The sequence below is a fragment of the Megalobrama amblycephala genome, linkage group LG19 (genome assembly GCF_018812025.1).
Source record: "Megalobrama amblycephala isolate DHTTF-2021 linkage group LG19, ASM1881202v1, whole genome shotgun sequence".
NCBI lineage: Eukaryota > Metazoa > Chordata > Actinopteri > Cypriniformes > Xenocyprididae > Megalobrama > Megalobrama amblycephala.
Window position 1 is genome coordinate 8,331,233 of NC_063062.1, and position 16,591 is coordinate 8,347,823.

General features: G+C 36.0%; 1 long non-coding RNA gene across 2 annotated transcripts; it reads left to right on the top strand.

Annotated features, from left to right (window-relative positions):
- The first annotated feature begins 8,261 nt into the window (after positions 1-8,261).
- LOC125253678 lies at positions 8,262-15,215 on the top strand. 2 transcript variants are annotated; one of them, XR_007181522.1, is made up of 5 exons: positions 8,262-8,860; positions 9,508-9,598; positions 13,800-13,896; positions 14,874-14,960; positions 15,066-15,215. It is a non-coding gene; the product is annotated as an uncharacterized LOC125253678 (long non-coding RNA). The 2 variants fall into 2 exon arrangements; XR_007181521.1 differs by having other exon boundaries at positions 8,262-9,598.
- The last annotated feature ends 1,376 nt before the right edge of the window (positions 15,216-16,591 follow it).

The window sequence follows — 16,591 nt, forward strand, 5'->3', positions numbered from 1 at the left end:
CTCTCTCAAGATCCATAAAGGTACTAAAAACACATCTAAATCAGTTCATGTGAGTACAGTGGTTCAATATTAATATTAAAAAGCGACGAGAATATTTTTGGTGCACCAAATAAAACAAAATAACGACTTATATAGTGATGGCCGATTTCAAAACACTGTTTCAGGAAGCATCGGAACATAATGAATCAGCGTACCGAATCATGATTCGGATTGCTTATCAAAATGGCAAACTGCTGAAATCAACGTGACTTTGGCGCTCCAAACCGCTGATTCAACACGTGATTCATTATGCTCCGATGCTTCCTGAAGCAGTGTTTTGAAATCGGCCATCACTATATAAGTCGTTATTTTGTTTTATTTTGGCGCTCCAAAAATATTCTTGTTCGCTTTTTAATATTAATATTGAACCACTGTACTCACATGAACTCATTTAAATATGTTTTTAGTACCTTTATGGCCGCAATAATCCGATGGCTCCGTGGCTCCATTTCAACAAAAATATCTAAATTTGTGTTCCGAAGATTAATAAATAAATGTGTTTTGTAAAAGTAGAGTTAGAACTGAAAACGTCCATGACAAATGCATATGACTTGTGAAATTGTTGAATTTTGAATGTCAGAAACCCGATGGCATTGACCCATGACCATGTGACATTTAAAATTCAGTGATACTTATATTTGGTGTTCAGAAGCTTGAAACACTTGAATCACTCTCAGTTATAAGGATTGAGCTGGAGAGGTACTTATATTGGCAGCACACTATCATGACAACTTGTAATAATATGTATGAGATGGTGAAATCATATGATATCTTGGATTGAATTGTACAAAAACATGCATATACCATCATATAAAACATCATATACCAGTTTGGTTACAAAAATTCTTGCCATTTCATTTTATTAATATTATTATTATTTGTTGTTGTGGATTTTTTCCTCAGTTGGTATATGGACGTTGGGTATGGGGACGTTTTCTTCATTGTGCTGTTCACGTTGTGCTGATGTTTATGACTGTTTTTGTTGCATGAAACTTGATTTTATGTGGATATCTGGGAAAATAGTTAACAACGATGTGATACTTTTTAAGTATATTAATTTTTTTTTTTTTTTTTTTTGCACAGAGACAGCTTTCTGGACCCACTGAGGTTTGAATCTTGACACACAAATAAGAAACATATGCACGGTTTCTCAGTAAAGTAGGGTTATAGTACAGATAACTAGCAAGAAAATGTTGCACTTCATGTTAAGTGCAATTATTTTCATTGAAAGCCCGCCTTTGAAATGTAGAGACAAGGACAGCATTGAATGTTGCCAGTAAAACATGGGGAATACAGTAATCATCACTGAAGCAAGAGTATACCTGCTTTCAGAAGCATAGGTTTTGAATGCATGCTTCTTAAGCTCATTATGTGCCTTAATTATCTGAAGGACTGCAATTTTGCTGTTTGCAGATCTAAAATGTTGTTAGTCTTGCATCTAAAAGGAAAGAAATGCAGAATGACCGTCAATCATGATGTTTACAAGTTTTTTCCTTCTTACGTCTGTGAAAACTTAGATTCTTAGAAACGTAGAAACACGTCTGTGTTTATATTCAGGGACTGTTGACTTGGAGAAGATTTACTTTAAAGAGTATAGCCTTTTCTGACAAACATGTCAAGGAATTGTATCAGATGCCTAAGCTTTTCAGCCTGCATATTCTTTATCGACTTAAACCTTTGGCTTCTTTATTTTTTTTTTTTAGCAACCATTATGAACAGAGCCACTGGTATTCTTCAGTTTTGCCAAGGAGTGAATGGTGATAAGTCATGAGTGGGTTTTTTCTGATTAGAGCAACACACACATGATTAGATCATCATTATTGCGGCCTGATGATGCACCCACCCACAGTGTCCAGATAACTCTGCCAGTGTCCTCTATGAGTCTGTCTGCCCACACACTGTCTAGACCCCTAAATGTTCTGTCTGACAGAGCTCAGTTCTCATCACATGAGCTTGTGGAAGCAGTCTGTGAAATGATCATGCCTTTGCAGTTTGGTCTGTGATTTTTAATGAAATTATCATGCTGTCACACAACAGCTTACCATGCTTCACGGTTCTTTTAGTTCAAGTCGCGTTTAGTTATGACTTTGAGAAGCACTGAGATTCTGTTTTGTATACGAATTATTGCATTATATAAAAATGTGATGATGCCTACTGTATAGTTAGAAATGTATGTACGTACTTTTGGACCAAAGCAGTGTTTTAACTTTACTTAGTAAATTATTTTTGTCCAATATAAAGTCATACAGTATTTTGAATGTGTATTGTTTAAAGCACATCCTTGCACATAAATGTTACATTTGATAAAATCCCAATACGCTTTACAGATCTTGATTTGAAAGGTACGGTGGCCGAAAGAGCTCAAAGCGCTGTAACTGAAGAAAACACTAGCAAATACATAAAAACACCAGCAAATTAAGAAAACATCTTCATCAGTTTGACAACACGTGTGCTGCAGATATACTCACAACGCAACCAAATACAGAAACGTGCTGCTAATTCTCACAACTCACAAGCATGTCCCAGCCAGATTCGTCACTTGTTGGGTCCCCTTGAAACATTTCCCTTGTGGTCTTTGCTATTTGCAGTGCATTTCTGTATTTGGTTGCATTGTGAGTATTTGCAGTGCATATCAGTATTTGGTTGCATTGTGAGTATTTGCAGTGCATTTCTGTATTTGGTTGCATTGTGAATATTTGCAGTGCGTTTCTGTATTTGGTTGCATTGTGAGTATTTGCAGCGTGTTTCTGTTTTGGTTGCATTGTGAGTATTTGCAGTGCATTTCAGTATTTGGTTGCATTGTGAGTATTTGCAGTGCATTTCAGTATTTGGTTGCATTGTGAGTATTTGCAGTGCGTTTCAGTATTTGGTTGCATTGTGAGTATTTGCAGTGCGTTTCTGTATTTGGTTGCATTGTGAGTATTTGCAGCGCGTTTCTGTATTTGGTTGCATTGTGAGTATTTGCAGCGTGTTTCTGTATTTGGTTGCATTGTGAGTATTTGCAGTGCGTTTCTGTATTTGGTTGCATTGTGAGTAGCTGCAGCGCATTTCTGTATTTGACTGCGTTGTGAGTATTTGCAGCGCGTTTCTGTATTTGGTTGCATTGTGAGTATTTGCAGTGCATTTCAGTATTTGGTTGCATTGTGAGTATTTGCAGTGCATTTCAGTATTTGGTTGCATTGTGAGTAGCTGCAGCTGGTTTCTGTATTTGATTGCGTTTGAGTATTTGCAGCGTGTTTCTGTATTTGGTTGCATTGTGAGTATTTGCAGTGCGTTTCTGTATTTGTATTTGGTTGCAGCGCGTTTCTGTATTTGATTGCGTTGTGAGTATTTGCATTTGGTTGTGTGTTTCTGTATTTGGTTGCATTGTGAGTATTTGCAGTGCGTTTCTGTATTTGGTTGCATTGTGAGTAGCTGCAGCGCGTTTCTGTATTTGATTGCGTTGTGAGTATTTGCAGCGTGTTTCTGTATTTGGTTGCATTGTGAGTATTTGCAGTGCGTTTCAGTATTTGGTTGCATTGTGAGTATTTGCAGTGCGTTTCAGTATTTGATTGCGTTGTGAGTATTTGCAGTGTGTTTCAGTATTTGGTTGCATTGTGAGTAGCTGCATCACTATTCTGTATTTGATTGCGTTGTGAGTATTTGCAGTGCGTTTCTGTATTTGGTTGCATTGCTAGTATTTGATCAGTCAAGTATCAGATAAAAATAGACCATCATAATGTTGTCTGCGAATGTCACTTTATACAGTATGTGAAATTCTAGGAAATTTTCTTAATCCCCCATTTGGGTGTGAGTGAGTTTGAAATGTCACTTTTTGGTCATTATAGCTTAATTGAATGTGAAACGGCTCTTTTCTGAGCTGCACAAAGAACTAGAAAGTGTTATGTGAAGTGATAATGTACTGATTCTTAACATTAATTAAATGAAACATGCCATATCTGGCTCTATATTACGTTTTTAGAGGAAACAATGAGGGTTACAAACTGTTTAATGTTCATTAACACACTGATTGGAAGTGTATGTTCTAGTTTGTATTTACAGTGTATTTCTGCTCAAAAGAGACACTCAATACACATAGTCCAACACTGATAGACTCATTTATATAAATATGTACAAAAAACCCACAATTCTCTAATACCAATCAGATGCAAATGTAGTGTAATATTTGGCGGCACCATCAAATCCCAAAACCGTTATGATTTATAACCCAATTTCAGCTGTAAGTGGTGAATGAGATTGACATTTGGGTTAATTTATTCTTTTCTATGCTGTTGCCTATTCTCACAGACCCTTTTCTTTGTCAACCGTCCGCAAGATCAGTCAATAGTAATTGATCGCTGTTGCAGGATTACTCTGCTGCTACTTCGCAATGCATTCAGAGAAGTCATTTATATCATTCCTGCTGCCCATTCATCATAATTTACCTGTTAACAAGCAATCTCGTACACTCATAGAGAGAGCAGATACATTTAGCATATGTGATCACTCAATTCTATTAGAAAACAAACAAGGAAGACGAGCTTTAATGGATTCATCTTCCTCATTTATGTCAGCTACTAAAAATAACCTTGACGTCAGGGGGGTTGATGACTTCAGTCCAGAGTTCTGGTAAATTTTGTAAATGTTATTCCTAAACTATTTGAGGCATAACAAATATATTATATATATTTATATCAGAGTTATTACAATTTAGAAGTTAATACTTGTTAAGTTTTTGATTTGTTATGAAATGCTGTTCGATATCAGCAGATTAACAGATTATTAAAAAAAAAAGTGTAAAAGTGGTTGCTTTCTGGTTCAATTCAAAAGAGCCCAATTCTGTTATTATATTTTAGTCCTATAGTTCTGATATGACTTGTGTTTCTTAAGTCTATTGGATTTTTTTCATCTGCCTGGTGAAAAATTAGTTGCTTGGTTGCTTGGTAAAGGTTGCTTCAGGTTGAGTTATGTGCCAAACTTTAATTTTTGGAAAACTAGTCACAGATACTATGGAAGGATACATATAACTACAGATGCAGTGCTGCTACTGTATGCATCAAATGGCCTCAGTTTGATGTCACACTTGAATGATGTCTCACTGGGTCTGTGTCGTTGCGGGGCAAGTGTAACCTTTGTATTCTGAGGATAAATTGCACTTATCTCATCTTCCATAGCACAATGGATTGGTGTTTTATTAATTGAGAATCATTAGATTGCTGTTAATGGAAAGTGCTTTTCTGTCTCAACTTCTAATGAATTGACTCCATGATGCTGCGGTTGTGGAGCTTCTGTTAACGCGGTGTAATTCTAAACCTTAATGGACCATTATGCCAGTATCGGGATCATTTGCTTTTTTATGCCTTTGTCTTTCCTTACTCTACAGAAGAGGAAAGCAAGCTCTTTTGTCCGTAACCTCTCTTACCTTTTTTGTGTTCGTAATAAGGACGAAGCGTCCCAATACTGCATCTTTATCATCTGGTTTATGTTTAGAATAATGCAGATCCCCATATAGAATAGAGATCAATAAGGATGCAGATGGAAAATGAGAGCTTCTTTTTACCGTAAGATTTTCGGTCTTGATAAAAGTACTTAAAAAAATTGCTAGACCAAATATTGTCTCAAAGTGTTCGTTCACCCAAAAATAAAATTTCTGTCATTAATTACAAACCCTCATATTGTTCCCAGAAGCATTGCACAGTCTATACAACATGCAACGTCAACTGGCGGCCCGCGGGCCAAATCCGGCCCGCCAGAGATTTCCATCCGGCCCCCAGAATAATACTGAATTCAGGAATAGCCTTGTAAGAGGAAAAAGTTTAGGGCTGGTCCGAATACCATTTTTTTGATGAACATCGACTATTCGAAGCTTCGGAGAGAGGGGCTGAACATATTTTTCTCTCTAATAAAGGCAGGAATCTGTGTCTGTATGTCCGTTTGCATTTTTATTATTTCGAGAACCGTTCATCCAATCGACTTCACAAGGGAGTGCAGTGTCGCATTTGGTGCAATATAGATGGACACGCGAGACGCGACACATTCAGAATTAATAAACTTTTAGTAAACTACAGTTAGAGCAGCGCGAGCGGGAAGTGGCGCACCTCACGCGGGCAGGGCTTATGCTCCGAGAATGGACACTGCACTAGTGATATAAAACGCACACACACAGGTCTGTTAAATTAAGCAATACTTTTAAGGTAGTCTAATATTTTTCTGACTAACAAATTGACACAGAAATTTAAATAAAGAAAAACGAAATCAAGTTAAATTAAAAACGAGATTAATTTAGATTGATAATAACGGGTAAAAATGCTAATACATTTTGTTTCTATTATTCTATTTTCCACAATGTCAAAGCAACAAAACATAAGCTCAGACATGCACAAACTCCGCTGTTCTGCGCTCTCGCCAGAGAACACTCCCGTTGCTGGAACACGAGTCGGTTCTATTTCTAGCATGCATGCGTTTTCTGCGTGGCTCGAGCGCGCCTGAGACGCGTGTCTCAGTGTGCAAACTCCAACCTGTTAAATATGGGAGCCGAAATAAAAACGGACACGCCACGCAGCTGAGACGCTCACGCAGCCAGTGTGTCGCCGGCCTTATTCAAGGGGGAATGAGAACCGTTTTTTTATTTTTAAATCTAACGAAACAAAAAGCCTTCTGAAAAGTAGCTTGTGCCATAGCCTGCCTTCAGTCAAGAATGATGATAAACGCGTTCTCTCATTGAACATCTTTTATTGTTTCACGTGCTCATTTTTTCACAAATGTCAAAATTTTCCTTGCCTGGGATTTGCGCACAATTGCGTGACAGTGATGGACAGCTTGACAGCCTCACAAATATGAAGCCTAAAATATCGCTATCGCCCCCTGGTGGCTTGCTGCAGTACAGGTAATATGTAAAAAATAACATAAATTTGGAATTAGAATTATATCAAATAATAACATATTAGGATACAATTCGAATTTTATTTTATATTACGAGTATCTGGCCCTCACAGTGTCTGCAGTGAAAAATTCTGGCCCTTGGACAAATATAGTTGATGACCCCTGCTATACAACGTAAACAGCATAGGAGACTGACAAGGAAGAGAAGAAATTGTTAAAGGTGCCATCGAATGAAAAATTGAATTTACCTCGACATAGATGAATAACAAGAGTTCAGTACATGGAAATGACATACAGTGAGTCTCAAACACCATTGTTTCCTAATAACATGTTTAAAAGTCCTACGAAGAACAGGCGAATCTCAACATAACACCGACTGTTACGTAACAGTCGGGATCATTAATATGTACACTCCCAATATTTGCATATGCCAGCCCATGTTCAAGGCAATACACAAGGGCAAAACATCTGGATCTGTGCACAGCTGAATCATCAGACTAGGTAAGCAAGCAAGGACAATAGCGAAAAATGGCAGATGGAGCAATAATAACTGACATGATGATCCATGATATCATGATATCTTTAGTGATATTTTTAAATTGTCTTTCTAAATGTTTCGTTAGCATGTTGCTAATGTACTGTTAAATGTGGTTAAAGTTACCATCGTTTATTACTGTATTCATGGAGACAAGAGTCGTCGCTATTTTCATTTTTAAACATTTGGAGTCTGTATAATTCATAAACACAACTTCATTCTTTATAAATCTCTCCAACAGTGTGTAATGTTAACTTTAGCCCCTTAGCCACGGAGCATAGCCTTAAACTCATTCAGAATCAAATGTAAACATCCAAATAAATACTATACTCACAGGAATCGATGCATGCATGCAGCATGAATGACGAACACTTTGTAAAGATCCATTTTGAGGGTTATATTAGCTGTGTGAACTTTGTTTTTGCTGGTTAAGGCAGTCGAGAGCTCGGGGCGGGGGAGCGCGAGATTTAAAGGGGCCACGCACTGAATCGGTGCATATATAATTATGGCTCAAAATAGGCAGTTAAAAAAATTCATTAAAAAAAATCTATGGGGTATTTTGAGCTGAAACTTCACAGACACGTTCAGGGGACACCTTAGACTTATATTACATCTTGTTAAAACTGGTTCTAGTGCACCTTTAAATAAAGTGGTTCTAGGTTAAACCACTGTAGTCACGTTGACTATTTTAACGATATCTTTACTACTTTTCTGGGCCTTTAATGTGGTAATTACGTTGCTTTCTCTTTCTCTCAGATTTTATCAAAAATATCATAATTTCCAAAGATGAACAAAGGTCTTACGGGTATGGAAAGACATGATGGTGAGTACTTAATGACAGAAATTTCATTTTTGGGTGAACTAACCCTTTAAATATTGTACTCATCAAATATGCTAATACTTGACTTGAACCCCCACTTTTTGGGATTTATCAGATTCCTCGGGTCTTTTTTTTGTCTTTTTATTTATTTATTCCAGTGAGGATATTGCATTTAAAAGTATTGTTCTCTGAGGAACTTGCAACAAAAGTGCTAATTGGTTTCCAGTTTCTACGAGAACTGTCAGCTGATGTTCCAATAATTCCATTCATAAGTACATTTTCTTGAGTACAATAAGATATTTGAGGTAGTGTTATTTGTTTTGCCAGCATAGAGAGCCACTCTAATTATGCTACAGTGTGGAACAATACATTCACATACTACACACTGTTAGAAGGTGCATATTAATAACTACAGATACAGTGGTCATTTGTATGGGAGAAGTTTCACTAGTGGTCTCAGACTTTTGATCCCAACTGCACTTATGTATTATTTATTTTTTGGCTGTTTGTTTAATCTTGTTTGTTTAGTCTCAGAAGTTTATTTGGGTGATGGAACTGTGAACTGAGAAGAGACAACGGCAGAAGCCTTTCTCTGATCTCTCCAGGTGATTATCTGGAGATTAGATTGTGATGAAAAGTTGCACCTTCTTATTTAAATATTCATTTAATCTGTCATTACCTGCAGTGTGCTATCAGAAGAAGGAAGCCCAATTTGAATCGCCCGAAATTCTTTCTCTCAGCTTTCTGATTGCCCATACTGAGCGCTTGACTCTAAAGGGAGATTAGTTTATGGAGATGGGAAAACATGAATTTAATTGCTTTGCAAAGAGTATGCAAAGCATGTTTATTATAAAGCTGAAAGCTAACTCCTCCTTAGCACACATCTCGTCTCTGCCAATATTCCAAAGTATGCTTGTATTCCTAAAATAAATGCAGTAACTAAAACTCTATTTCCGTACGCTCCAGACTGAAAGGCCCTGAAGACACACGATGCACCTCTCAGTTCTTTTCAATTTATCAAAACAGCAAACACTCCTTCATCTCCCTCCCGCAACACACAAGCCAGATCTAACCGAGGAAGAAACCATGCGAGAAAGCAAATAAATTAATTACAGTTATGTAGACAGATCTTGGCTTAAAATATTTGTAGATCTTACCACCAAGTGATGAGGACTTACGGAAAGAGTGGATTTTTGACTGTTAGAGGCATTTGACTGCATTGTGCTGCTCTTTTCAAACATGCTGTGAAAAGTGCTGGAGGTGGATGTGTCGACTACTGCCGTCGGTTTCTCAGCACAAGTATCACGCTGACTGACTCAGCTCCCTCCTACATATGACAGCAGGTAAGGCAGCGCTTTCTGTCTATTTGTGTCACCATCTTTTGACTTCCTGTTTTAATTCACTCTATGTCTGTGAAACTTGTCTCTCACTGTGTATATGTGCACTTCTCTCTTCCTCTTTTGTGATGTGTATTTGTGGATTGTATTTTTCTCTTCCATTCCCATTGTTCCCAAAAGCAACTTTTGATTTGGGTTCTACTAAACATGTTCTAAAGTTTAAATAACGTGAATCTACAAACATTTTGCTGTCATTCCTCATATGCACTTTCTTTCTCTTGCTTGGAACCTTGTGAGCCTGAGGCATGATGGGATATTTTAAAAAATTGAGATGTTAAATCATAGCCAGGGAGAAAAGCTCATCTGAGATCAGGGGCCATATGTATAAAACCGCTCAGAGTAAAATGTTAGTGACACGATGACATGATTTTAGTCTTATTCCTAGACTTAAGAATAAGTGTGATTCATAAAGGTTGCTATAAGACTAGGTCTCAGCTCCTAAATGATTTAAGAGTGCTGGAGAGGTATCCTAACCTATTAAGAGTAACAAGGAGGAGACCACACACTTTTCAATGAAGATGTAATGTATTGAAGTTATATGATGACAGGGAGTTGATGAGACCATAAGCTTGACTATCAAGGTATTCTTTTTGTAACTGACCTAGTAAGAAATTTAATTCCCACTCTACAAATCAATACTCTAACTGCAGTAATGAAAGTAATAATGACATTTTTTTTGGAGACTGAAAAATGCAGCATTGCACCAGTGATGACTTGAGCCTATAAATCCACTGTAAGCAGGGTCTTAAATAGCACTATTGTGGCACTAACCACATCAAAAAATGATGTCCAGAAGGCATATTTGTTTTTAATGACCCTACAAGTTCACTTAAACCACCATATTATGAGGAACAGTTTTTATACTTCTTAAATATGTTAAATATGAGGGAAGAACTCTAAACTTTGGTATTTATTGTTTGGCAAAAAAAAAGGCAAACTACTGCTACAGGTTTTATTTTATTATGCAAAAAAGAAAAAAAAAAAAAGAATAGAATGCATAGAAAAATAAAAACCTAAGGAAAAAGCATACATTGACTACAACAATATTTTGTTGGCTCTCTCTCTCGTCATGTCAGTTACGCATTTTTCATAACTTAGCGTAAGCATTATGAACTGCAAGAGGCATTGCGCTTTTTTTTCGTAAGTTTAATACAGAAGGCAATCTGGCGGAAGATAGATATTTTACTTTATAACTTGTTAAATATGGCAATTTTTCCCACACAAACGCATCATTTTGCTTCAGAAGGCCTCTATTAAACCCATTTATGATGGATGGATGCAATTTCTTCAGCTTCATACTCGTTGGTCCCGTTCACTGCCATTATATAGCTTGCATGCATCAGGATATTTTACCAATTGTGTTCATCAGAAAGAAGAAGGTCAAATAAACCTTTGGCTTGTGGGTGAGTAAATCTTGGGGTAATTTTCATTTCAAAGTGAACTAATCTAAGTCTTTCTTGAAAATACACTCTAAAAAATGCTGGGTTAAAAACAACCCAAGTTGGGTTGAAAATGGACAAACCCAGCAATTGGGTTGTTTTAACCTAGCGGTAGGGTTAAATGTTTGCCCAACCTGCTGGGTAGTTTTATTTAACTCAACTATTGTTTAAAAATTACTGTATTGCTTAATTAAAATGAACCCAAAGTATATTGGAATTGAACATTTATTAATGTTCAATGAATAATTATTAAACAATAAACATTTATTAAATTGCTTATTAATAAATTTATATTAATAAACTATTAAACTATAAAATTTATATTAATAAAGTATTAAAGCTTATTAATAAACATTCACCTTTTGTCTATTATTGTTGCCTCTAATTGCATCTGGTTTTTAATTTCCCAACTATTTTGGGTTCATTTTAAGCTAGCCATATAGCAATTTTTAAACAATAGTTGGTTTAAATAAAACTACCCAGCAGGTTGGGCAAACATTTAACCCAACCGCTGGGTTAAAACAACCCAATCGCTGGGTTTGTCCATTTTCAACCCAACTTGGGTTGTTTTTAACCCAGCATTTTTTTAGAGTGTAGCTTTTAGCTTCTTTATAAATACTGTAGCTCCTAATCTTAAATAAGTATTACTTTTTACTAAGATGATTTTGATACTTAAGTCAAAGCTTAAGTCTATTCTTAAGATAATTTTTGAGAACTTTTATACATACAGCCCCAGGTTTATTTTTATTTCTTTTTTGTTTTTACTAATTTACTGTGTTTTAGCCTGGTTAAGTAAACCAGTCCATTCTATAAAACCAGCAAACAGACCAGGGGTGCGTTTCCCAAAGCGAAATATGTTCCGTTGTTACCAAAAGAGTTCAATGGGACTTACGACCATAGTTGGCTAACGATGCTTTCGGGAAACGCACCCCAGGCTGGTTTAAGGTGTTATTTTCATCAGGGCAGTTACATCATAAATAAATAGTTTCTCTCAAACTGCAGTTATAAATGCATTTGTTCATAAAAGTTTTAAAAAACATATATCTATTTTAACTTCCTAGAATTTTTTTGTTATTGACATGCAGGACACTGCTGCAAACACATTTTTAGAATGCAGTGAAACATCCTTGAGCTTACTGTTTCTGTGGGAATGTGGGACCTTCAATGCACTTGAAATTTAAAATTTAAATTCTAGTCGCTGCAGGAATTCAATTCAATTCATATTTATTTATATAGCCCTTTTCACAATACATGTCGTTTCAAAGCATCTCTACAGAAAATGCATATTTCTACATTACAATTTAGAGTAATTTGTTATCAGAGGTTGTGTATAAGTAATATCTATATGTCCAGAAATGTACAAATCATATAGTTAGCTAACATCATGTATTCAATTCGGCTTAAACAATGATCTCATTAAAACAAGTTATTACAAGTTGTGATCATAAAGTTTACAATATATAGAAAATTTTGCAGTTGTGTATGTAGTTTCAAATTTGGCATCATCTGAAGTCCTGGCAGGAGTTGGCATCGTCTCTTGACAGGTGTTGGGTCATCTGAAATCTTCGTAAGATTCTGGATCCAAACTGGAGCTGGCATACTCTCTAGTTATCTCGGGATAGGCATCAGAACAGAAAAACAAAAGGAAAATAATTAGCATAGCTGCTCTTTATAACATTTCAAGCAAAATATAATTGTGCATTTCATCTGATATAACTGGAGTACAAGGTTATTATATGTTTTATGTGAATGCTTGGTTAAAGAGATGTGTCTTTAATCTAGATTAAAACTGGGAGAGTGAGTCTGAGCCCCGAACATTATCAGGAAGTTTAGGAGCCAAATGTGGAATTAGATATCCTAGGGACTACAAAAACTCCAGAGTTTTGTGACCTTAAAGAGCATGATGGATTGTAGGGCAGTAGAAGATCGGTTGAATACACAGGAGCTGAACCATTTAGGGCCTTATAGGTTAGTAGCAATACTTTGTAATCAATACAGAACTTAATAGGTAACCAGTGTAGAGATGATAAAATTGATGTTATATGATCATATTTTCTTGACATGGTAAGAACTCTAGCAGCTGCATTTGGACTGAATGTAGCTTGTTTATTGAGGATGCAAGACAATCACCTAATGCATTACAGTAATCCAGTCTTGAGTTCATGAATGCATGAATCATTTGGCCTATATGCAGTATAGTTGCTATGAATATTAGTATTTAGACTCTTAAGTCACACATAAAAATTCATGAATTAACTCTAACCATCTGTTTTCTGTTTTCAAGTTATTCCTGTGATGGCAAAGCTGAATTTTAGTTACGCCAGTCTTCAGTGCCACGTGATCTTTCAGAAATCATTCTAATATGCTGATTTGCTGCTCAAGAATCATTTCTTCTTATTAATGTTTAAAACAGTTGTGCTGTTTAATATTTCTGTGTGATACATTTCAAAAGAAGAGCACCTAGAAATCCTTTGTAACATTATAAATGCCTTTGTCACCATTGATCAATTTAAAATAAGTAGCTAGTGTCTTGTTCCTTTGTTCAAAGCTTCATTGTTGAGGAAGCTACGTTTATGCTATAGTGACTCATGCTACTCTTTTACTAAAATTAAATTAATTGTTGATTGACCTCTTTTCCTTCACTGTAAACACCACATACTTCCAAGTGTCATGTTATTTTTTTTTTTCCTTTCTCTCTTCCACTGTAGCCAGAACTGTTGTCCTCATAAAGGCCTGGACCTATGGCCTTGATGCATTTGTATTTATTCTAAACAGTTCCAGCATCTCTGAAGTAGAAGTCTTGTAGTAAGTTCATCACAGTGCTGTCCTTGACTTGTTGATTTGTTTAAGAGATGTACTGCACTTCCAACAGGAATACATTACTGGATGATGAACTCTGAGGCTGTCAGAGAGAGACAAGCAAATAACTATAAGATAACCCTCATGCACAGCCATGCAGATAAATATTTTGTTGTCTGTTATCTTAATAACGTCTACCCTGAATTGATTTAAAAATGAAAGGAGACTTCCTGTCAACATGCTGAAGACGCTCCCGGATAACTCGGCTCATGCTGAGCAAATGTGACTTTACTAGACAGCAGACAGACAGTTATGTTATTTCAAAGACTTTTCCTTCTGTAACTCGTGTTAAGTTCTAACCTGTTCCTTTTTGAGTAACATGTCACCCTCATTTCCTTGTGAAAGTGTGAAACTACATGGTTTCTCCAGCCCAGCTGTTCTCCTGTGATGCATATGCTGAACTGCTCTGGTTTAATTGTAATGACGGAGGGAGAGAGTTACAATCATTACAAAGACCCACTTCTCCATGTGCTGTAATTTTAGCTATGCTCAGAGGGAACATGATTGCATTATTCCTAGGATGTGTCACAGTTACAATTCCCCTTTGTATGATCTTAAAAGTATAATATTAATTACAAGGATATGGAATTGACAAAAAGCCAATAATAGGATCAAACACACACAGGAAAAAAACAAAAAAAAAAAAAATTCTGTTATTGAAAAGTCAAAAGAGGGTCCATCGCTCGGCGACATTGCCTGGCAACGTTCAAAAAATTGCCTCCTTTACTGTATGTATGCGTCGCTCTTTCCTGTTTTATTGACGAATGGCTATTTTACTGATCCCAAAACACTGAATTCTTGTACTCCATAGGGTCTAAATGTGTACATTTAGATGAATAACATGTATGAATGGCAGCGTTACTTGTGCCATAATGAGTCTAGAGTTTTAGAATGTCTACTGATGATGGTTTCCTTTGTTTCAGAATCAGTGGGAGAACTGAAAACAACGTGAATTCAATGTGAGGTGGATAGATGAGATGTCACTGAGCAAAAGGCATTTGTACATGATGGTATTAGACTAAATTCTATTTTAACCATTGTTTCATTATTTTAAATGTCTTTCTGTAAGAGTATAATCAGGGGTGCACATAACTTTTTTTGGTCTGGTTCTCAAGGGAGCACCTGGAGATGTTGCTTGATACCAGGGGTGTAGCCATCATTTCAGAAGTGAGGGGGACAGAAATGTTGGGTGTAATACCAGTTTTTATCTGACCATTGAATAATTGATAATACACTTGCTGAACAATAAACAGCATCTAATATTTTCCCCTATATTTTGTGACAATGATTGGTTTATGTACTACAAACACTTGTGGTTTGAGTCCTTATGAATTTTATACAATGTAAAAAAAAAAAAGATAACAGAATAAGGCAGAAAAAACGGTATCAAAAGTTTGGAAACATTACAATTGTACATTTGAAATGGGTCTCTTCTGCTCACCAAGGCTGGATTTATTTAATCAAAAATGCAGTAAAAACAGTAATATTGTGAAATAGTATTACATTTTAAAAAAGCTGTTTACTATGTGAATATATTGTAAAATGTACAATATATGTGGTCAAAGCTGAATTTTCAGCATCATTATTTCAGTCTTCAGTATCACATGATCCTTCAGAAATCATTCTAATATGCTGATTTGCTGCTCAAGAAACATTTCTGATTATTATAAATGTTGAAAACAATTGTGCTACTTCATATTTGTGTGGAAACCATGATACAATTCAAACACAAAGAGAGAAATTAATACTTTTATTCATCAAGGATACATTAAATTTATCAAAAGTGACAATGACAATAAATGCAAATAAATGATGATGATTGTCTTCACGTTTCATCAGTCAATGCGTTTCTGCATTTTATTCAGCTGCTGCTAGAGGGAATAGAGGGTATGCATCGACGTCACTTTCCCGCCGAAAACGCGTTCCCTCAGTTGGACTGAGTGGTAAAAGAAGCTGCTGCGTGACTGGATTTAATAGGGGAAACTGCGAAAACGCGAGTAAAACTAACGAATTACACTAAAGGTTGGGCTCAAAGTGTTCCTTACAACTTGTCAAATAAACCTAATCCATGGATATTGACATGCAGCCAGGAGTCGTGTTTCCTGATATTTATATGTGCCTGATTTGACGGTGGGGAAATGAATAAAGCAAATCTGCCTGTGAACGCTTTATATAACTACAATATAGGTAGGTTTAAATCCACGTAATCACTTATATCAATGTTATATTGTCATATTGTCCAGCCCTAAAACATATAGTTTTATAGTATAGTTTTTGTCAGTGTTGTTTATTTAAAAACACCCAATTATGCAGAATATAAGATGGTAAATATTTAATTAATGAGCTGTCAACATAATATATAACAATACAATATATACGGTATGATTTTACCTCAAAATCCAACAATTTGACACAAAATGATAACTGCAAATCCATGTTTCTTTGCTGGAGTCGAGCTGTTTCTGTGAATTGCAGTAATCCATTTGCTTTTTTTTCTGCAGCTTTTGCAAGTTTTTAAATATATACCTCAGGTTTTGTGTCAAAGCTATTTATACAGTCAGTCGCAAAGCTCTTTCCCGTTTTGGACGTGTTTTGTGTGTTTTTCGCGACATTCACGCTGAAAACCAATTCTGCCGCTCAG